This window comes from Bubalus kerabau, chromosome 1, assembly GCF_029407905.1.
Source record: "Bubalus kerabau isolate K-KA32 ecotype Philippines breed swamp buffalo chromosome 1, PCC_UOA_SB_1v2, whole genome shotgun sequence".
In the NCBI taxonomy this organism is placed as follows: Eukaryota; Metazoa; Chordata; class Mammalia; order Artiodactyla; family Bovidae; genus Bubalus; species Bubalus kerabau.
The window spans coordinates 9,912,240-9,934,902 of record NC_073624.1 but is presented as its reverse complement, the minus strand read 5'-3'; the positions used below and the strand labels follow the sequence as shown (position 1 = coordinate 9,934,902).

At 49.8% G+C, this 22,663-nt stretch overlaps 1 long non-coding RNA gene across 1 annotated transcript; it reads right to left on the bottom strand.

Annotated features, from left to right (window-relative positions):
- Positions 1 to 18,259: 18,259 nt before the first annotated feature.
- LOC129641325 (uncharacterized) lies at positions 18,260 to 20,572 on the bottom strand. Its single transcript, XR_008709304.1, has 3 exons — positions 20,143 to 20,572; positions 19,124 to 19,255; positions 18,260 to 18,694 (listed from the first exon to the last, which is right to left on the bottom strand). It is a non-coding gene; the product is annotated as an uncharacterized LOC129641325 (long non-coding RNA).
- Between the last annotated feature and the right edge of the window lie 2,091 nt (positions 20,573 to 22,663).

Sequence of the window (22,663 nt, the reverse complement as noted above, 5' to 3'; positions counted from 1 at the left end):
GGGCCCGCCCCCGACTTCTCGGCCACTCCCCCGTTTCCACCCCGCGGGGATTCGTGATTCTAGTGTTTGCGGGATGAGGTGGGGGGACACTTCCCCCGACATGCACACCTCATTCGGACTGGGCCCCCAGCCAGCCATCAGCGGTGCCTCCAAAGTGCGACCCTCGGGGGTGGGCGGACTGAGAGGGGAGGTCCCACCACCACCCCCAAATCCCTCTGCTAACACAGAACTGCTGAGTTCTCAGATTTCAGGTTCACATCAGCTGGGGTAAGGAGAGATCGGAGGGACGGGGGTAGCCTGTGATTCCCCCCGAGTATTTTCTTCATTTCCTACCCCCCTCTCTGTACTACCCTCTGACCCCACCTCCTGCTAAGGGTGTGCGTGAACGGCCAAGAAGGGTGATTCCAGCTCTTGGGTATCAGGGAAAATTACCTGCCATCTGACACCCATAGTCAGAAACTGTTTCCATCTTCTTTGTATGATCAGAGCCTGTTTATATTTGGCAAAGTTCAGTGTTGAAAATTCTAGCAAAACGGTGGCAAAAATCAAGAGCACCACCAGGCTCACCTCTCCAAGCCCTTTGAAAATGTGCTGGCCCTTGGGCTCCGTGATTTCATTCTGAAAATCTATCTTGAGGAAGTCATTCAGGCATACGTGTCCCCTGTGGTGTTCCTTATTGTGGTGAACTTGGAACTAGTTCAAGTGTCCAACACCCGGCTCAGGTGAACAGCACAAACACACAATCGAATATTATGCAACCATTGAAGAGTTATGTTTACAAACAGCTAAGCATACAAGGAAATATGTTAAAATATTAAGAGAATAAAAGCAGGCTGTAAGAGAGCGGTGACAGCAGGCTTAGTTGTAGTTTAAAGCCAAACACAATTTTCTGCATGGGAAAGAAACCTTAAAGAAAAAGTTCACTGTGGTTCTTTCTGAGTAGGAGCACTATGAAGCTTGTTTTTTATCCTTGTTTCCTGTATTTTCATCTAATAGGATCATTTCACTTTTATAAAGTCCCTCTATCTCTTAAATAGTTCCCATTAATTGAGCACTTCCTATAATTTAGAATAAGCCCCTTTCATGCAATCCTTGCATGAGTAGTCTCTCCCTCCCACCAGGAAGCCTCAAGGCTAGTGTGACCCTGGTAGGACCCTGGGGTGGGGTGAGAGGTGGGGCACAGACACAGCTTCAGGGAGACCAAGCTCTGAGGTTGACAGGTCAGATATTTCAGCCTCCGCAGTTAATTTTATAGCCTTAATGTATTCTTCTGATTATAAAAGCAGCATCTATGTTTTTACAGAAAATTGAGAGTAAGCAAAATGTAGAGAAGAAAAGTCAATCCTTTCACCGCCTTATCTTTTATTATGGAAATTTTAAATAATACTAAAAAATAGAGGGGATATAGTATAATCAACCCATATACCCAATACCAATTTTCAACAAATATCAACATTATTTATTCTTGTTTTATCTACCCCCCCACATTAAAAAGAAATTATTGGCATATAGTTGATTTACGATGTTGTGTTAGTTTTAGGTGTACAGCAAAGTGAATCAGTTATGTGTATATAGATATATCCACTCTTTAAAAAATTCTTTTCCCATACATGCCATTACAGAGGACTGAGTAGAGTTCCGTATACTATGCAGTAGGTACTGATTAGTTACTTATTTTATATATAGTAATATGTATGTGTCAATCCCAACCGCACACACATTTTTTTAAAGAAAAATACAGAGATCATATTTCACCTATAAATACTTTGATAATTATCTCTAACAGATAAGGAATTTGTTAAAAACAAAACATAGGCTCACACACAACTATTATAACATCTGTTGAAAATAATACATTTATTTTGTTAGATCATTTAATATGCAGTCCATGTCCAAATTTCCCTAGTTTATCTTCAAAGTATCTTTTTATAGTTGGTTTCCTTGAATCAGAATCCACACAAGACCCACATATTATGTATGATTGATAAATCTTTTAAATCTCTTTGTTTCATTGAGCTGTAATCCACCTATAATAAAATTCACATATCATGTAATTCACATATCATTTAGAAGGTGTACAATTTGATGGCTTTCAGTAAGTTCACAGGGTTTTGCAAGTACTACTTAATCCCTATCTAAGCCCCTAAAACTTTTATCATCCTAGAAAAAGAAACCCCATATCCACCAGCAGTCACTCCCCATCTCTACGCTCCTCCAGCTCCTGGTGACCACTCAGCCACTTTTGTCTTTTGCCTACTTTGGTTATTTTACATAAATGGGCTCACATGATATGTGACCTTTTGTGTCTGGCTTCATTTGGCATCATGCTTTCAAGTTTCCACCATGTGGCCACATATATCAATCCTTTTCATGGCTGAATAATAGTCCAGACCAAGTTTTCCACCATCTAGAATTGGTTGACTGCATCCCTGTGGTGTCTTTTAACATGCTCCACTATCCTCTATGTTTCTCATAAACTGGTAATTTGATGTAGATTCTAAAAACTGAAAGCTTGATTTTTTCATTAATTAATTTTTATTTATTTATTCATTTGTTTTTGGCCATGTAGCATGTGGGATCTTAATTCCCCAACAAGGGATTGAACCCAGGCCCCCTGTATCAGAAGGCAGAGTCTTAACCACCAGACCACCAAGGAAGTCCCTTGAGGCTTGATTTGATTTGGAGTCAATGATCCCCTCAAGACTGTTTCATGGATGGTGTTGTATCCCTCCCAGTGTATCAGAGAAGGAGCCACAGGCTGGGGTGTTCCACCATTTAGCAATGCTAAGGTTGATCGGTGGCTTTAGGAGTTGTTAATCTCATCCTTCTGTTTTAGAGTTCCCCATCAAACTTTTACCAGTGATTTTAGCATCCATTGAGGACCCTGAATTCAGTCTGCTAGTTCATGCTACAGTTAATAGATAAAGAAACTAGGCTGGGAGAAGTGGTATGCCCAGATCACAGGGCTAGTGATAACCAATAGCTCCCACGTGTGGGACCCTTACTATATGCCTGGTGCTGTGCTGAGCACTTTACATGAACTGACCCATTTAATCCTCTCAGCAATCCTTTGTTGGCTTTATATTCTGATCTTCCTTTTCAAATCAGGAAACTAAGGCCCAAAACTGTGCCCTTGGTAAAATTTGGTACTTCATCTCAGGAGATACTAAAAGACAGAGAAATGGGAAAAAAACAGTGTTGGACTTCCCTGGTGGTCCAGCGGTTAGGACTCCGTGCTTCCACCTCAGGGAACAAGGGTTTGATCCCTGCTCTGGGAACTAAGATCCCATATGCCATATGGCACATGCTCCCCCTCAAAAAAATTCAACATAAATAAATACATAAAAATTTTAAAAAGCACTGTTTTTTCTTGCTCTGGTAAATATAGGCGTAGACAAAGTGATCAGAACTATGGAGAAAAAAATTTTTTTTAATTTTAAAGAAAGAAAAAAGAGAACAAAAGATGGGACATCTCTGGTGGTCCAGTGGTTAAGACTCAGTGCTTTCACTGCTGTGGGCCTGGGTTCGATTCTGGTTCAGGGACCTGAGATCCCACACCTGTGCAGTCGCAGCAGAACAAAGCAAAAAGACCCATAGAGTCATGGAGTCTCCCCAGAGGAAGCATCACTAAGCTGGGCCTTTAAGCATGTGTAGGAGTGTGTTGTGGGGAGTAAAGGCAGAGGAATGAGCCCACCATTATGAATAAGGCCTGAGGTGTGATTTGGGCTGTGGCCTACAACTCCATTCCTCACTGTGGACGTATGATCACAAACGTCTGCCCTGGGCAAGAGGGAATAGAGGGAGGGTGTGGCTTGGCCTGGCACATCCTGAGAGTATGCAGACGTTATTACGCAGTGAACAGTGCAAAGAGCGCTGGACCAGGAGTCTGATGATGAGTGTTCAGTGGACCATGAAGCCTGACTGCTGTCCCCAGGTAGTGTCCCCTGCCATCCAAGGCCTAAGGAAGCCTGCTGGAACTTGACCTGGGGGTCATTAGCTTCTATCCCAGAAAGGAGAAAGTCTAACCTCATCCTCAGCTCCAGCTCCACGGTTCTGACTGGAGGGATCCCACCCCCAGCTCAGACCCCTGGGCCACTGAGTGAAAAGAACCTCCAGCAAATTCTAGTTCAAAGTGTTCATTGTAATATATATGTCTTTGCTTCTATGTGCATAGACTCTGGAAGTTTCCAGAAGAAAAATGTTTACGGATCACCCTTTCTTTAATATATGAAGAACACGTAGAAATCAGTAAGAAAAAAACCCAAACAATATAACATAAAAATGACTAAGAAAAAGGAAAGACTGTTCACAGAAAAGGAAATGCAAAGATTTCAGAAACTTAGAAAAGATGGCAGCCTCATTCAAACTAAGAAAAATGCAAATTAAAGCTACACAGAGATTCCACTCTCACCCATCAGGTTGGGAAAGATACAGAATTTTGTTAACACTGATGACAAGGCTCTGGGGTAACAAACCGCTTCATCCCTAGGAGAGTAAACAAGTACAGTCCTAGAGGAGAGCAATGATGACTCTCATCAAAAGGATGACTGCGCATTTCCTTTGCCCTCAGATTTCCAAATCCCGGTATTTACCTTTCTATTGTCACACAGGAGGGAATTAGCTTATGAAAAGGGTTGTTTGGGGACTTTCCTGGTGGTCCAATGGTTAAAACTTCACCTTCCAGCGCAGGAGGTGTGGGTTCCATCCTTGACTGATGAGCTACATGCTTGGAGAGCCAAAAAAATCAAAACCTAAAACAGAAGCAATATTGTAACAAATTCAATTGTAATTGTTGTTGTTCAGTCGTTAAGTCAAACCTCACTCTTTGTGACCCCTTAAACTGCAGTACACCAGGCTCCCCTGTCCTTCACTATCTCCCAGAGTTTACTCAGATTCATGTCTCTTGAGTCAGTGATGCTATCTAACCATCTGATCCTCTGCCACCTCCTTCTGCTTTTGCCTTCAATCTTTCCCAGCATCAGGATCTTTTCCAAAGAGTCGGTTCTTTGCATCAAGTGGCCAAAGTATTGGAGCTTCAACTTTGCATCAGTCCTTCCAAAAAATTTAATAAAGACTTTAAAAAAAATGGTCTACGTGAAAAAAAGAGGGGTTTGTTTATATCTGTGAATGTGTGTGTGTTGGAAATTTATGTCCATCAGTAAGGAGCTGAGCCTGGCAGGCTGCAGTCCATGGGGTCGCAAGAGAGTCGGTCATGACTTAGCAACTCTACCAACAAAATAGATCATAGAACATTCATCCAGTGGACCATAATGAGGCCATATAAATGAATGAGGAAGTATTTTTATGCACAAATAGGGAAAGATCTATTAATACATGAAGTATTGTTCAGCAGGGGAAAAAAAAAACAAGTTTCCGAGAAGAGTATGTAGTTTGTTATTATGTAAAAAGACAGCGAGGAGAAAGAACGTGCATTTGTCTTTTTCTATCTATCTATCCATCATCTTTTTTTAGCCATGATTTGAGATGTGTGGGGTCTTAGTTCCTTGACCAGGGATCGAACCCATGCCCCCTTGCAGTGGGAGCACAGGGTCTTAACCAGTGGACCGTCAGGGAAGTCCCTTTTTGTATATTATATGAGTATCTCTGGCTGGCAATATTTGAGGCTGATGCTGTTGGGGGCTTCTCCAGGAGAAGAAATGGTGGCTGTGGGAAAAGGCATGGGAGGGAGGCTTTTACTGTATCCTCCTTGGTAACTTTGGAATTTTGATTCATGTGAAAATATTTTCCATTCCAAAAACTATATTAAATTAAAAATTTAAGAAGCCATTTCACAGTAAGGGAAACTCCATGGGTCAACAGAGTTTGCAGGTTCCTCTCCTACAATGTCCCTGGTGAAGAAGGGACTGAGGGGAAAGGGGTGCTCTCGCCTTGGTTCCCTGTTTTAATCTTCACAGCTACCTCCCCATTTTTCAGATGTGAATACTGAGGCTTAGAGCTGGAGAAAGACTCCCTGAGGGCACAAGGCTGGCGTGCATGGGGCAGCCAACATCCTGCTCATATCTATGGCTCCTGCCCTCCCACTGACCGTCCCAACACCATGTCACCCCAGCTGGCCAGTAGGCGTGACGAATTTCTCATTTAACTGGTGCCGGCCATCTTCATCCTGAACTTTCTGGTTGTTTGACCAAAGTGGACTATTGTTTGCCTGAATTACACTTTATTTAAAAAGAAAGAAAGAAAGATAGAAAAGGATAAGCTGTTTGCATGAGCAGTCATAGGACTGGAATGACTGGGCTAGATTTATCAGGGATTTGACTGGACTGGCCTGTTTATTAAATTATCTGGGAGTTTACTTTAAATTTAGCAGCATTTGGATTCACTGACTTTTTGAATAGGCCTGCATTTGGAAAGAAATTCAATTAAGTGGTTCTCTGACTCAATTAATGGGATTCTTTTTCTGATTGAATTATGGCAGTTTCTTTCAAGACTTGATTTGCCTCCTCTCTGAGGCTTTTTGAGACCTTACCAGGGAGTTCTGGGGGAGATGGAGACTATGACCACTTCAGGTTCACTCTGGGCAGCGCTGCGTACTCTGGGACCCCCTTTGGGACCCCCTCTGGGACCCCCTCTGGGATCCCCTCTGGGACCCCCCTACATCCCCCTCCCACTTGACAGCATTCATGCCTCCTTGTTTGGCTCCCTGGTTCACACTGGTGATGGGGAAGGGTTTCCAGAACTGTTAGCCCCTCAGGCTCTCAGCTCTTTGGGGACAGAGCCTGTGGATTCATCTGGTCCCAGTACTTGGCACCGGTCTTGGCCCAAAGCAGGGCCTTAGGCCAATCAGGAATAGATGATTCAACAGAAGGGACCCCAGGTGTTCTGACTCTAAGGCCACAGGACACAAGCCTCCCTCCCACTTAGGTCTTCTGAGAGAAGGCGGGGGCTTTCTAACCCAACCTACGATGGGGTTATATCCCAAAGCCGCCCACGGCTCCAATCCCATTCCAGCCAGCACCTAATGTCCACTAACACAGATCTCTAAAGTGTGCCACCCTTTCCAGTTTACAAAGAGCTCCCCATCCCCTCTTTTCAATCTCATAGGAATGCACTGAGATGTGGGTTCTTCTCCCTTTAGACCTAACATCCCTGGGGCTCAGTGAGGGGCAGGGCCTTGCCTAAGATCACACAGCCAGTGGGTAGGGGATGTCAGGACTCCAGGCTCCTGGAGGGCAGGGCTGAGGTCGGAAGGTGTGCAGGGCAGAGGAGAGACTGTAGGGACAGTTTGAAGGGTAGAGGGAGGAGGGCTGGGTAGGTCTGCAGAGCCCAAGGCCTGAGCTGTGAGATGAGGCAGCAGAAGGTCAGGGAAGATTCCACAAAGTCCTGGGAGGTGAGGAGGTGACTGGCAGTCGCGGGAGGAGGAAATGGATGTGGACTCACCCGTTCTAATATCAGTAGACCTGCCAGGGCTAGCCCTGGGCTGGGCCTGGGAGGCGGGCAGGGGCCTGGCAGGACACTGCCACCTGCCAGTTTCAGGAGGGGCACGGGCTGCCATAAGGAGGCGCAGGGAGATAAGTGTCCCTCAGCTTGGAGGATGAAAAAAGCTCCCAAGGAGGGAGAGGGCAGCTTGGCCTGGGAGGGTAGTCGGCGAGGAAGAGGAAGAGGAGTTTGCCTGGCAGGGAAATGTTAATCCTGCTGGCCAAGGCTTATCGGTGCCTGGCCGTGTGCCCGGCTCGGCTCTGATCTATGCGCTTTCCATAGGCTGACCCGGCCCTCACGCCAACCTGGAAGCGGGTGCTATTAGCATCCCCAGTTAATGGCTGGAGAACTCTGATGTCGAGGGCAGTGACTTGCTCAAGGGCACATGGTTGGAAAGAGCCAGAGCTGGCTTTGAACCCGGGCAGGAAGGCTCCTGAGCCTGGTTCCTAACACACTGCATGGCCTCGCAGCACGTGGGATCACCGGGCGGGGGGATGACCAGACTGAAGCTGAGAAGACTAGAGTTTGAGCACTCCCACCCCTGTGCACTCACACCTGTGCAACCTTGACCTCTCTGAGCCACCACTTCAGATGGGGAAAGAATTCTGCCCTGAAGCTTAAGGAACTAGAGCCCTGTCCCAGCACACACCAGATCCTCCATAAAGTGGGGTCCCCTCCCTCCCTCTCACCCCTGAGGAGGTTGGGGACAAAGACTCACAGGGGCTTCCCTCCAGCCCCTCCCAGAGTCTAAAAAGGTCTTCTTGTCCAGCCCACTGTGTGTACAGAGAGCAGGCTTGTCTCCAGCCAGAGATGGGCCCTCCAGAGAAGGAAATTCTTTCAACTTCTCGATGATGACAGGGATGATGGTGGTAATGAAGATGATGGTAGTGGTGAAGAGCATGATGGCGGCAGTGATGGAGCTCCGGCCCCTCCCTGGCATTCTAACAGCCCAGGGCGGGTTCAGCTAAGTGCTGGGCATGGCTTGGGGTGGGGGGTGGGTGTGTGTGTGTGTGTGAGCACCTAGAAAACTCCACCATGGGGATGATGGCCTTGGCCCTGTCAATAAGGTCATGGCCCTTGATGATTCTGCCTGCCCCACCCTTATGGTTCTCAGACAGAGCAAGCTCCATGGAACTGACTTCCCAGGAGGCCACATTTCCTAGAAGGCTGTAACCAAAATCCAGAGAGGAGAGACACTTGCCTGGAGGTCACAAAGCAAATCTCAGGGCAGGAACCCAGGGCTCCTGACACTTAACTCTCCACCAGTCCCACTTACTCCCACTGAGTTAAGAGGATGGACAGGAGAGCTGCTTTAAACCAATCCTTCAGCACATTCCACCTGAGCCCCTTCTGTGCACTGGCTCCAGGAAGGGCCTGGAGTTGGTGGACACTCAGCCCTGCCCTGCGGGTCTCCAGGGAAGCTTCCCCAGTGAGCCAGACAGGAGGCACTCAGAAGAGGAAGCCAGGTCATCCCTGGAGGATGGAGGAGGGTGCTCCAGGGGGAGGAGTGCGAGGGCATGGGATGAGGGAGGGAGCAGGACTTCCAGAAGCAGAGGCTCCTATGGGGCCACTCCCAGGTGTGCGCTGGGTACAGGGTCTGGTGCAGCCCCCAGAGGAGTGATGGCAGACATCTCCTGGGGCCGGAAGCCTTGAGTGCCAGACCAAAGCTTCCAGATAGTATCTTCCAGACTGTGGGGGTCCCAGGAGGTTTTTAGAAGGGGACCAACCTGAGGGTCTTCTCAGAGGGCATAGCTGTGTGTGATAGCTGAGGCAGGAGGTCCATAAGATGCTAGGATTCCCTGAATTCAGTTACATTTTTTTTTTTTTTAATGAAAATTGAAAGAAAAAAAAAAAAAAAAGCTGTTCCCCTTGGTGATTTCTCGGGTCACATGGGGAAGCAGCTTGCAGGGTCCCTGTAGGAGACAGGTCAGACCCTAGCCTCCATGCTAGGGGTGGGAACCAAGCTGACCTAGCTTCAAGCCCCAGCCTGTGCTCCCTCCTGGTGGCCGGGGCTCAGGGCTCATGTCTAAGCCCGGAGGTGCTATGGCGCCACTTCTCAGAGCAGCTGGAACATCCAGTGAGGCAAGGTCCGGGCCAGGCTCCCGGCAGAGTTGCAGCAGATATCCCCTCTGCCCTCCTTTCCTGTTCTGAGGTGGGCAGGGGACAGCTCAGAGGTATAACCAGCCTGGAGAGAGGGAGGTTCAAGTCCTGGCCCCACCTCTGACCCATTCTGAACATAAGTATCTTCTTCAGCCTGTCTGGGCTGCTATCTGTGCTCATGAGAAGGGCCATGCTCAGGGGCTGCTGAGGCCACCCCTGGCTTCCTCCTCCCTCTTGAGGGAGATGGAAGGACCTGGGTGAGGTTGGCCCCGAGATGACATTTCGAAGAGGGTCAAGTGGAAACAAGTCCTGGCAGCCAGGTCAGGCTCCTGGTGCAGACCCTCAGGAGGCAGTGAATGGGGGCTGTTCTCTGAGTCCAGGAACTTCCACGGTGCCTGTGGAGCCTCCCCTTTCTCTGGCTATACACACAGAGTGAGCTGCCAATTCTAGTTCTGTTTAACTTTAATTTTTTTCAAGTCAAGGTGAGGGGTAGGAGTGGGGCCGCTAGGTTCTTAAACCTCCAGGGAGTCAGTGGAGGGAGCGCTGGGCAGAGAGGGAGGCTCAGCTGCCCTGTCCTGGCGACACAGCAGGCAGATCCCCTCCCCTTTGGGGACGAGCTGCATATGGGGATCTCCAAAGGCGGGACACTGTGCTTGGAGTCAGGAGTGATCTCAGGGCCCTCGCCTCCCTCTCCTGGCTCCTTTTCCCCACCTGGGCCTGAGAGGTTTCAGTCAGGCCAAGACAAGACTCTGCTCTGTGAGCAGGGACACCAGGCACAAAAGGCACTCTCCATTTGTTACTGAATCTTGCTCAGGGATTGAAAGTTGCTCAATCGTGTCTGACTCTGCAACCCCACGGACTATACAGTCCATGGAATTCTCCAGGCCAGAATACTGGAGTGGGTAGCCTTTCCCTTCTCCAGGGGATCTTCCCAACCCAGGGATCCAACCCAGGTCTACCACATTGATCCAACCCAGGTCATCGCGGGCAGATTCTTTACCAGCTGAGCCACAAGGGAAGCCCAAGAATACTGGAGTGGGTAGCCTATCCCTTCTCCAACGGATCTTCCCGATCCAGGAGTCGAACAGGGTCTCCGGCATTGCAGGTGGATTCTTTACCAACTGAGCTACCAGGGAAGCCCTGAGCTCAGGGATTACCAGGGTCAAAAACACCCTTGCAGGGACTTCCTTGGTGGCACAATGGGTAAGATTCTGCTCCCAGTACAAGGGGTCTGGGTCCGATCCCTGTTCGGGGAACTAAATCCTGAATGAAAACCAAATAAGAAGGCTTCATGCCACAACTAAGACCCAGGGCAGTCAAATAAATAAATAAATAGACAATTTATATTCACTTTTTTTTTTAAGGCCCTTGCAGATGGCATAGTCCATTTGCTTGATGGGAAAAGTGAGGCTCCATAGATCGCCTGGGTCCGCGGGGGGAGTCAGGGCCAAGCCAGACCCAGGTCCAAGTCCCCTCCACCCCGCGACCCGCCTTTCCCCTCGCCCACCCCCGGAAGCTTTCCCTCCCGCCTCATTCCAGGCTGCCTCCCCGCGCTAGAACTCGGGCGGCGGGCAGGAGCGCGGCACAGAGGGCGCTCACCTGCTGCCCCCAAGTGGCCGCCGCGGGCGCTGCAGGCGGGTCGCGGTGGTGTTGCTCGGTCTGGGTCAGGCGGAGAGCGGGTGCTTGTTCGGGCCAAGCCTAGAGCAACGCGAGGGCGATGAGCAGAGAGAAAACAGGCCCTGACCGCCCCAAAACTTCCGGACTGAGACTGCGACCCCGAGAAGTGCCCTGAACGCGTTCACGTACAGCTGGGAAATTAGGGATGCTTCTGGGAGGCGATGTCATTTGAACCGGTGGCCCTAAGGGCCGGTGACCCATCTCTCTGCCTTGGAGGGGTCCATCAAGAATCTGCCTGAATGGTATGCTGGCCTGAAAATCATGAGGCTTTGCAACCATGGGGTGTTCCCAGAACTCAGTGGCTCAAACTACGGCTCTGGCTGGGGCTCACTCTTGAAGAGCTTGCAACTTTGTGAGAGTGGAAGCCACATGAGCTCTTTGCTGGGAGAAGCTATAGAACTTAGTGACTGTGTTCGAGGGCAAGGAAGGGGCAACGTCCAGGGGCAGCTCAGGATTCTGGTACAGGAGATGGGGGTTGTGGGGCTGGGTGCCTGAGAGAAGGCCAGATGGGGGCACTGAGCTGTTGGGGCCTTCTGAGCTGGAGGAGTTGGGGAAGCCAGGGGGAGGAGGCCAGGATGGACTGTAATCACAGACATCCTCCCTGTGACAGGTGAGGTAATCTACCCACTTAACAGATGAGATCACTGAGGCCTAGAGTGAGGAGAGAGGTCAGATCAGCCAGGATTGCTGGGTGCTGAGTGTCTGAGCTACAGGAACTCAGCTATCCCAGCCCCTGGATAGACCCTGAATCTTTACTTTCGGAAGACTCAGGATCTTGGGGAAGAGTCCCAAGGAGAGGACAGGGGAGGCTCAGAGCCCCTATGGAGACAAATAGTCGGCCGCTGACTCCCTGTGTAGCCTTGAGTATATCTCTTCACCTCCCCAAGTCTCAGCTGTATGTGTACTCAGTCACTCAGTCATGTCCGACTCTGTGCAACCCCGTGGACTGTGGCCTGCCAGGCTTCTCTGTCCGTGGGACTCTCCAGGTAAGAATACTGGAGTGGGTTGCCATGCCCTTCTCCAGGGAATCTTCCTTACCCAGGGATCAAACCTGTGTCTCATACTTCTCCTGCATTTGCAGATGGGCAGGGCTTCCCTCATAGCTCAGTTGGTAAAGAATCCGCCTGCAATGCAGGCAATCCCGGTTTGATACCTTGGTCGGGAAGATCCACTGGAGAAGGGATAGGCTACCCACACCAGTATTCTTGGGCTTCCCTTGTGGCTCAGCTGGTAAAGAATCTGACTGTAATGCGGGAGACCTGCGTTCAATCCCTGGGTTGGGAAGATCCCCTGGAGAAGGGAAGGGCTACCCACTCCAGTATTCTGGCCTGGAGAATTCCATGGACTGTATAGTCTGTGGGGTCGCAAAGAGTCGGACATGACTGAGCAACTTTCACTTTCACTTCTTTACCACCAGCACCACCTGGGAAGCCCATCTCAGCTGCTCACCTGTGAAATGATATGAAATAGCTTCCTCTAGAAGGTTGGGAAGATTTAGATTTTAAGAGGTATGAAGGTGCCAGACCAAGCGGCAGGTGGCTTGTAAGCCTGGCAGGAAATGAGCACCCCTCCCTTTCCCCTTCTGATTGGAACAGCCTGGAGGAGGCATGCCTTGAAGGTAAGGACGGATTCAGAGAGATCCAGAGTGAGTCGCTTGGCTCCCCTACCACCAGGGGTCCCTGAGCACTAGACCAAAAGATGCTGTACTCACAGCTGCTCTCTCAAGCCCCAGAGCACCCCAAACCCTAGCCTGGTGAGATCTCTGCCTGAGACAGAACAGAGATAACAAAGCCCCCTTCCCACCCTCAATTCCTTCCTACTGGCCCGGAGCCCAGCCTGTCTATGCTGGAAAAGTCTCCCTGTTGCCGTTGTGTCTGCTTCCGGCAAGGACTTGTCTTCTGGAAGGAAACGAGCATTTATTAAAGAGGCTGCTCTGTCCCCATCATTACTCCTTTTTTTCCCCTTTTTAAATATTTTGGCCACACCACATGGCACATGGAATCCTATTTCCCCGACCAGGGATCGAACCCACATCCCCTGCATTGGAAGCGTGGGGTCTTAACGACTGGACCACCAGGGAAGTCATTCCCATCATTACTCTTGACACACAGCATCACTGCCCTGAGTACCAGGTACCGTCACTATCTGATACAGTTGGGGATGTGGAGGCTCAGGGAGGGAGGGTCTTGTTGAAACGAGCATCCTGACTACTGAGGGGGGAGCTAACCATTGGACAATGCTGCCTTGGCAAATGGCTCCCCATTTTGTTTGAGCTCCTAGGGGCAGGGTGGTGCCTGGCATGGGCCCTGCAGGCTCTTAGTGAAGTTTGAGTGGGTGAACAGAGACACGAATGAGTGACAGTTTGGTCTGTGAATGACCCAGAGACATCACCTTACGACTCCCAAGATGCTGTGGATCTGAAAGGTCAGAGGGACTCACCTGAGCATGTGTGGGCTAGCTTCCGGAAGGACACGGAGGAACTGGTGCTGGTGCTTACCTCTGGGCATGGGGGTGGCAGATGAGGAGAGAAGGAGGTTTACTTTTCTGTTTGAATGTTTATCTTCTCTATTATAATGTGCATATATAATAATGTGTTATAATTATAATGCACTATGCACATGTTTAATGCATGAGTTCAGAAGTAAATAATCACCAGGGGAGCCCCTTAAACATGTTAGACGCCTGGGCTGCAACTCCAAAGGATGGAAGTGGTGGGTCTAGGTGTCAGGGGACTAGGATAAGTCCCCCAGGTGATTCTGTTACAGGTGGCCCTGGACCACACTATAGGAGCAAAATCACCAGCTGGGTCGTCTTCCACGGGCCACCAGCTGGGCTAATTTGCATGGTCTTTTGCATATATTTGCATGATGTCTCTGATTCCAAATGAAACCTGTGTCAGCTCTCATTCTGAGGGAAGCCTTTTCCCTCCCCACCTCGTTCCCTCTTCGCTGCCCCCATCCTCAGACCTGGCCAGCCTGGGCAGGCACCTTCCTCCTCATCCCCTATTCACCTGTCAAATATGTCATTCTTTTACCCCATCCCCACATTCTCCCCATCCCCCAGGGCGTGGCACACACACATTCCCCAGAAGCCTTCCCCATCCCCAGCTGAGTCTGTTTCCAGTCCCACACTCTCTATCTCCCTCCTCTGAAATCCAAAATACTTGTTCCCTCTCTTATGTGCGTTTCTGTGTACTGAACATCCATGGTGGGCCTGGGCCTGAGTCACGCCCTTCACCCGTCTCATCCACACCCAGTCCTCCTGAGATCCTGCGAGACCAGACCCCATGAGGCCCTCTTACAGATGAGGAAACGGAGCCTTAGGGAAATCGAATGACTCACCAGAAAGTGACCGCTCCTCCCATTCCATGGACCTGCCTCCTGAAATGCCCTTGTGTGGTGGCATGGCAACCCACTCGAGTATTCTAGCCTGGAGAAACCCCATGGACAGAGGAGCCTGGGCGGCTACAATCCATGGGGTTGCCAAGAGGCGGACACAACTGAGCAACTAAGCACACGTGTTAACTGCATTTGGGTATTGTCTTGTTCCCGTTGCTTTTCATTGGGTCTTTGATATCAGCTAGGTCATACACACTGGAAAACCATGCAAACAACCAAGAAATATTTGAATAAAATATGAATCCACCCCCACCCCCACCTTAGCATGACACTGAGTTGCTGTGAACAGTCTGGTATCTCCTTCCAACTTTCGTGTATTTACATACAGATGTGATCTAGGCAAATATATAGGGATAGCATTTTTATTGTAACATATACTTGTGAAAGATATACAATTAAAGAAAACAATGCAGGCACCCATTGTGAAAGTGAAAGTCACTCAGTCGTGTCTGTCTCTTTGAGACAGAATACTCCAGAGACTCTTTGAGACAGAATACTCCAGGCCAGAATACTGGAGTGGGTAGCCTTTCTCTTCTCCAGGGAATCTTCCCAACCCAGGGATACAACCCAGGTCTCCCACATTGCAGGCGGATTCTTTACCAGCTGAGCCACAAGGGAAGCCCAAGAATACTGGAGTGGGTCGCCTATCCCTTCTCCAGAGGATCTTCCCAACCCGGGAATTGAACCGGGGTCTCCTGCATTGCAGGCAGATTCTTTACCAAGTGAGCTATGAGGGAAGCCCAGACACCTATGTACTCACCACCCATGAAAATTGCCGGCACCTTAGAAACACACCTTTGTGCTCCTTGGAAGGTACACATGCCTTCCTCTTCTGACTTTCCTTAGAGGTTGGTCACATATATATGTTCTCTTATATAACAAAATTAGGATGAGAACTGTTCACCTATTGTGTGTGCAACATGTTCAACTTTATCAGGCAAGCCTAAACTATTTTCTGAGGAGACTAAACCAATTTTTACTCCCACCCAAAGGAAAAGAGAGTCCCCACTGAGCCATATCCTTGCCAAATGTGGAACTGTTCAACTTTGTAATTTTTGCCAAGCTAGTGGGAGTAAAATTCCAACTTGTATGGCTTTAATTTAATACCCCTGCTTGCTAATGATATTTAATACCTTCTTAGATGTCTTCCATATCCTTAGTGTTTCTTTTATCTTCTTAATATATCAGCCATTGAAAGAGTTGTGATAAAAAAGTCTCTAATTTTGATAATGGATTTGTTTAATTCTCTTTGCCTTGTTTTATACGTTTTGAGGTTGTGTTATCAGGTACATAAAAATTTAGAATTGTTACATCTTCTTGGAGTTAAATATTCCTTGTTTCTAATAATGCTTTCATCTTAACTGTCTAAATAATAATCAATCTTTTGATTTTGGTCTTTTTGCAGGTAAAGAAGGACTATTTACTTCCCTTTTTCTTCTTATCTGGGCCAGATCACTTCCAAACTACCTCTCTCTTCTTAGTGAGAGGTGATTTGACTTCTTATTTAGAAAATATTTGTATTATGGAACTTTTTGACATATACAAAAGTACAGAATTTATAAAATGATCTTTCATGTAACCATCAATCAATTTAGATATGTACCAAATCAATATAAATATTTATCCCCACCAGCTCTGCCATCCCATATTATTTTTAAGCAAGTCTCATATGTCATATAAATTAATGCTTAAATATTTGTATATATATCTTTAAAAGAAAAGGACTTTAAAAAACCCAAGTCCCATTATGATCCTGTAACAATAATTTCCTAACATTATCAAATATAATTTTTTAGTTTGTTTGAGTCAAGACCTAAATAAGGACTGTGAAAGCGTGTCATTGGTCAATGTCTCCTAACTCTCATTCAATTTATAGGTTCCCACTGTCTTTTATTTTTCTTGCAACTTGTTTGTTGAAGAAATCAGGCCACTTATCCTTTATATAAAGATATTTCATTTGATGGGGTTACATAGGTAATGTTCTTTAGCAATATATATATTGGACATATTTTTTCTCAGAACATGTAAGTCAATTTTGGGTTTTTAACTGATATTCAAAACTCCATAGTTACTGTTTTTTGAGAATGTCTGATCTCCTCTACTTACCTGATGTATGTACTGGATGAGATAATGCATGGGACAGACACTTTATGAGCACCTGCTGCCTGGGAACACCAGACCCCCTGGCCTGCCTCCTGAGAAACCTGTGTGCAGGTCAGGAAGCAACAGTGAGAAGTGGACGCAGAACAGCAGACTGGTTCCAAGTCAGGAAAGGAGTATGTCAAGGCTGTATATTGTCACTCTGCTTATTTAACTTATATGCAGAGGACATCATGAGAAATACCGGGCTGAATGAAGCAGACGCTGGAATCAAGATTGCCAGGAGAAATATCAATAGCCTCAGATACGCAGGTGACACCACCCTTATGGAAGAAAGCGAAGAAGAAGTAAAGAGCCTCTTGATGAAAGTGAAAGAGGAGAGTGAAAAAGTTGGCTTAAAGCCCAGTATTCAGAAAACTAAGATCATGGCATCTGGTCCCATCAATGCATGGCAAATAGATGGGGAAACAATGGAAACAGTGATAAACTTTATTTTTTGGTGCTCCAAAATCACTGCAGATGGTGACTACAGCCATGAAATTAAAAGACACTTGCTCCTTGGAAGAGAAGCTATGACCAACCTAGACAGCATATCAAAACGCAGAGACGTTACTTGCCAACAAAGGTCCATCTAATCAAATCTATGGTTTTTCCAGTAGTCATGTATCGATGTGAGAGTTGGACTATAAAGAAAGCTGAGCACTGAAGAACTGATGCTTTAGAACTGTGGTGTTGGAGAAGACTCTTGAGAGTCCCTTGGACTGCAAGGAGATCAAACCAGTCCATCCTAAAGGAAATCAGTCCTGAATATTCATTGGAAGGACTGATGCTGAAGCTGAAACTCCAATACTTTTGGCCACCTGATGCAAATAACTGACTCATTGGAAAAGACCCTGATGCTGGGAAAGATTGAAGGCGGGAGGAGAAGGGGACGGCAGGATGAGATGGTTGGATGGCATCACTGACTCAATGGACATGAGTTTGAGCAGGCTCTGGGAGTTGGTGATGGACAGGGAGGCCTGGTGTGCTGCAGTCCATGGGGTCACAAAGAGTGGGACACGACTGAGCGGCTGAACTGAACTGAACTCTGTGTCATGCCCTATGCCAGATTCTGAGAAATATAACCACGAACAAGCCAGAAGCTAAGCCTGGAGCTTAAACTAAAACTTTGGTGGTCTGCAGAACCCCTGAAGAGACTTTGTTAACATGCAGGTCCCCGGGTCCCATCCCAGACAGGGTGTCAGGGGTCTAATGTGGGACACCGGAATGGGCACTTTTCATCAAGTACTGTCCGATGGAAATAAGTGAAAGTATTCGTTGCTCAGTCCTGTCCAATTCTTTGTGACCCCATGGACTGCAGCACACCAGGCTTCCCTGTCCATGGAACTCTCCAGGCAAGAATACTGGAGTGGGTATATGGGAGCCACAAATACAAGCCAATTTGTCAATTTAAATTTTCTAGTACTAATCATACAATAAGGTGAAAAGAAACAGGTGAAATGTTCTTTACAGAAAATTTTTATTATTTTAATACATAAAATATATTTAATATAGAAATAAAATACTTTAATTACATATTTTATCTAACCCAATATACCCAAAGTATAATTCTTAACATGTAATCAATCATAAAAAATTATAAATCAGATATTTTGTTTTCTTTTTTTAGGTACTAAGTCCTCGAAATCGGGTGTGTGTTTCACATTCACAGCGCTTCTCAACTCCAAGTGTCAAGGACACTGTGGGTCGTGGCTATTACACGGGACAGCGCAGTCGTGACCTAGGCTGGATGCCCGGGGCCACAGGGGGAGCAACGCTGGACTGGATAATGACTGCGAAGAGCACTTAGCAGATCTGGTGCCCCAAACAAAATATGCGCACGAAGACACCTGAGCTCAGATCTCGCCTCCAGCCTTCCGCCCCTTCCTCGCTGCTTGACCTTGACACTGGAAGCTTCACCTCCAGGGCGTAGACCTCTGAGCCTAGAATGGGCGAATAGTGGTGGTGGAGGAGGGTATACTGAGCCGGTGTGCGGCGCCCTCTCAGTGTTGGTGAAAGCGAGGCGTCAAGGATGTGGACAGGTTTGGAGATGGAGACAGGGCGGAGCAGGACTCCAGGGAGATACCCGGGGAGCGATGGACGGGGACTCCCCCACCGTGGGGACTGGAGTGAGGGTTCAAGTTCGCCGGGTGCACTCAGACTGCAGTCCCTGAGGCCACCACGGGGCGGCGCTGTGGGACAGGGACCCTGGGGATGGTGCAGGGACCCCTGGGGCTGGCATGGGGCCAGCGAAAGAGGAGGCGAGAACTGCGTATGAGTAATCACTTCCCCGGGGAGGGGAGGATGGGATCGTTCTGGTTCCCTCTGCAGCAGGAGGGGAAACTGAGGCGAGGACCAGTTCCTTCCCTCACCTTTTGAAAGTCAACCAGCAGCTGCTGTGATGGAAGGAACTCGGGCTTAAGAGTATCGGTGACGTCCCGGCTCTTACCCGACGAGGAACCTTGAATCGCAGGCTGTTCAAGCTGCCAGGGCTGTTTTAACACCTGTAAGACAGTACAGGTGTGATGCCAGTACCTCCCAGTGGAGGAGCAGGACCATTGCAGGTGATGGCTAGAAAGGGGCTTTGCCAACTATCTGATAGGGATCCAGGGTCAACACCTGCACAGGGATTAAAAGGTGAACTTCAAAGGATGAGGGTAAAAAGAACTGCCATGAGCTAAGTACTTAATCTCCTTTCCTTTCTCAAAACAGCCCATGAGGTGGGTACCACTATAGCACCCATGTTACAGATGAGAAAGCTGAGTCTCAGAGACGTGGTGTGGTTTGTCTGGGGTTACACAGCCAGCAGAGCCTGTTCCCTGACTCCCGGGTTCTGTGCTCACATCTGACCAGACATTAGCTGAGGCTGGAGAGGGGGGCCCTCTTCCTGCCCAGCTGTTGTCCTTCATCTCTGGTTCCTGGCTTCCTTCCTCTCTTCTCAGCCTCTCTGGCCTCGCCTTCCCCCTCCCCCGCCCCAGGTTGCCAGTCCCGTGACTAAAACAAGGAGCCTCTCTGTGTCCACAACTCATGTTCACCAGTCAGAGGGGTCCATGCCCCTGGCCGCAGTGGTGGGCTCAGAGGTGGGCATGTGTCTCAAGCCTGGCCAGTGAGGCTGGATTCTGGGAGGACTGGAACTATTGGAAGAGGGACTCTGCTTTGCCTGCTGGGCAGTTGTGAGCCTGGGCTTCTGGAAAGGTTGCTTGAGCCTCTGATGTTACTTTTAACCCAGAGGAGCTGACTGACCCATGGCCTTGTGTACTGGGATGCAGCTGAACCATCTCTAGCCTTCTGCCTGCCCCGCCCTGCCCCCACCTCCCATCTATCTCCACCACCTCCCCACCACCCACTCACCAGACCTGGGATCTGAGATGTGGGTCCCCCAAGCCCCTACCTCCACAGGGAAAGTTCTCAGCGCCACACTGACAGGCGAGGCAGGTGAGCTGAGCAAGATATGCAAAGATGCGCAGCTGGTGAGCAGTGAGAGGGGCCACTGGCCGGAATCCCATCAAGGCTTTCATCCTCTTCCCATCTAGCAAACCTCTTGAGCCTCTGCCCAGAGGCTAGTTAAGAGGGTTCAGGGTGTGGCACTGGAGACAGACGCCCACACACCCCTGCACCCCAGGCTCAGATTCCAGCTTCCTCACTCAAAAGTGATCTTGAGCAAATTATTTCACTTCTTTGTGCCTGTTGTCTGCAAAACAAGGGAAACAGTGAAGTTTCCTCGTGTCTCCAGAAACCCTAAACATCCTGCCCATTGGCCACAGTCCCCTCTTTCATGAGACCATGCTTTGCTCCTGCCATCCCTCTGCTTAGATCTCCTTCCAGAGTGACCATGGTGGGGCTAAAAGCATGGCCTCTAAGCACAGGCCACCTGTCACCCAGTCGCACCTGGTGATGAAGGAGAAGGGCACTCTGGTCAGGGGAACTGCAGATGCAAAGGCCCTGAGGCAGGAAACTGCATAGCCCCACGGGGTCTGTGGGGCTGAGTGAGTAAGCTGTGCGTCTGCACTGCTCACTCAGCATCCCGTCTCCCTTGTTTGCCCCCGTGAGAACTTCTGCTCCCCCTAAGATAGGACTGTGGCCACAGGGACCAGACTGAAGGCCCCGGGGGGGCCTCATTGGAAAAATACAACGAAGAACAGAGAGGTCCTGATTCTCATGATGCACCTCTGGAAGAAATGGCATCCAGGCAGCACTGAGACCCTCAATTAAAACTGGAATAATTGGAACCGAGCCAGGAGGAGCAGGCAGCCCAGCCACAGTGGAGGGCCTTGGGTGCCCGGGACAGGGGGAGGTTAGCAGGAGGCAGGAGTGGCCCAAGGGCACAGCTTGGCCGTGCCTGGCAGGATGGGGGGTGGGGAGGGAGGTTGGTGCATGCCCTCGGCAGCCAAACACCCTCGCATGGCGCTCTGGGCCTCTCCACGGAGGAGCTGGAAGCTAAAATAGGACTCTATTTTGGGGGCCCAAGGCAAGCTGGAATCACTTCCCTGCCAGACGGGAGAGGTTGCCGCAGTCTCTCCGAGGCCAGGCTCTCTGTCCAGCAGGAGTGGGGAGGTGTGGGCCTTGGCAGTGGGGTGTGAGGTGGTGGGGGGCTCAGGCTGAGAAGAGGGGAAGACAGTGCTGCTCCAGGGCCTGAGGCATTCGTTTTCTCTCTGTCCTCCCGGTTGCCCTGGGAGAGGGAGCTGGGATGCTCCCCATTTCTCTGAAGAACAGACTGAAGTTCAGAGAGGCCACGTAGCTTGTGCCAGGCCGCTCAGCGGCAGCGCCAGGGGCCCGGATGACGCCTGAGGCTGTGTGCTAACCTCAGCGGTGTACCCAAGCATGACCTCAACACGCAGAAGGCGAAGCCATGTCCTGAGCACCGACTGCGAGTCCACCCCTCTCCCACGCTAGCTCGGTGACCCCCTGAGCTGCCCCCGGGGATGGAAGCCCCTGTGACCCCCCATTTCACAGGTAGACCTGAGGAGCAGGGTCAGGCCTGGGCTGCCCTGAGTGACTGCGCAACACAGCACAACACGGGCAAGTCCCTTCTCCTCTCCTGGCCTGTCTCCCCATCTGCTCATTTGAAGAGATGGGCTCAAGGTCCGTGTCTCCCAGGGAGGCTGACAGGGAGCCTGGCAGGGGCGCTGGAGGGGCTTTTCCAAGTCTAGCCTCTGCTAGCCTCTGCCACTTCCTGTAAACCCATTTCTGGCCCTTCAGGTCAGGCCCACCTGTCTCCAAGGAGAGAGGAATGGGCAGAATGGTTATTATCAGGTCGCTTTTACAGATGAAGCCCAGGGAGGGCAAGCAGGTGGGCCAGGACAACCCAGAGAGGAAGGGGCGCCGCTGGCCCCTCGCCAAGCCTGCCAGCTCCCATCCTTGCCCTCTCTGCTGCTCCTTCCTGATGCCACTGAGAGCCAGGGCCTTCCTGAGCCAAAGGCTGTGCCCCCGCCTGCCCCCAGCCAGGGTTCTTGTTTGCTGGGGAGTGGGGTGGCAGCAAGGCCATTGCGGGCCCTTTCTCACCCCCATCTCCCCTGCAGAGACCCAGCCAGAAATAGTCCTGTCCATCCTCACCGCGGGTTCCCACCTTGGCCGCTTGCCGTGCTCAGCTGTGCATGTCCTCTCCCGGCTCATCTGTCGGGGAGAGGACTGGAGCCACGCATGCCATGCCTCCCATTTCCCCATCAGTCACCTGTCCTGCCATCCCCCACCCCCCATCCCTGGCTGAGGCTCCTCTGGCAACGCCTGGGGTTCCTGCCCATCTCGTTGCTGAGCCCAGAAAGCTGCCCCATCGGGTCCCATTGTCCTGGCCAGCTTCCTTCCCAGCAGCAGCTCACAGGCTGTACTGAGGCCGGGCCCCCTCAGGGCTGCCGCCCTGCCCGCCCGGGTCTGTGGTGTCTTCTCCCTGCCCACTTCCCACCCGGGCCCACTGG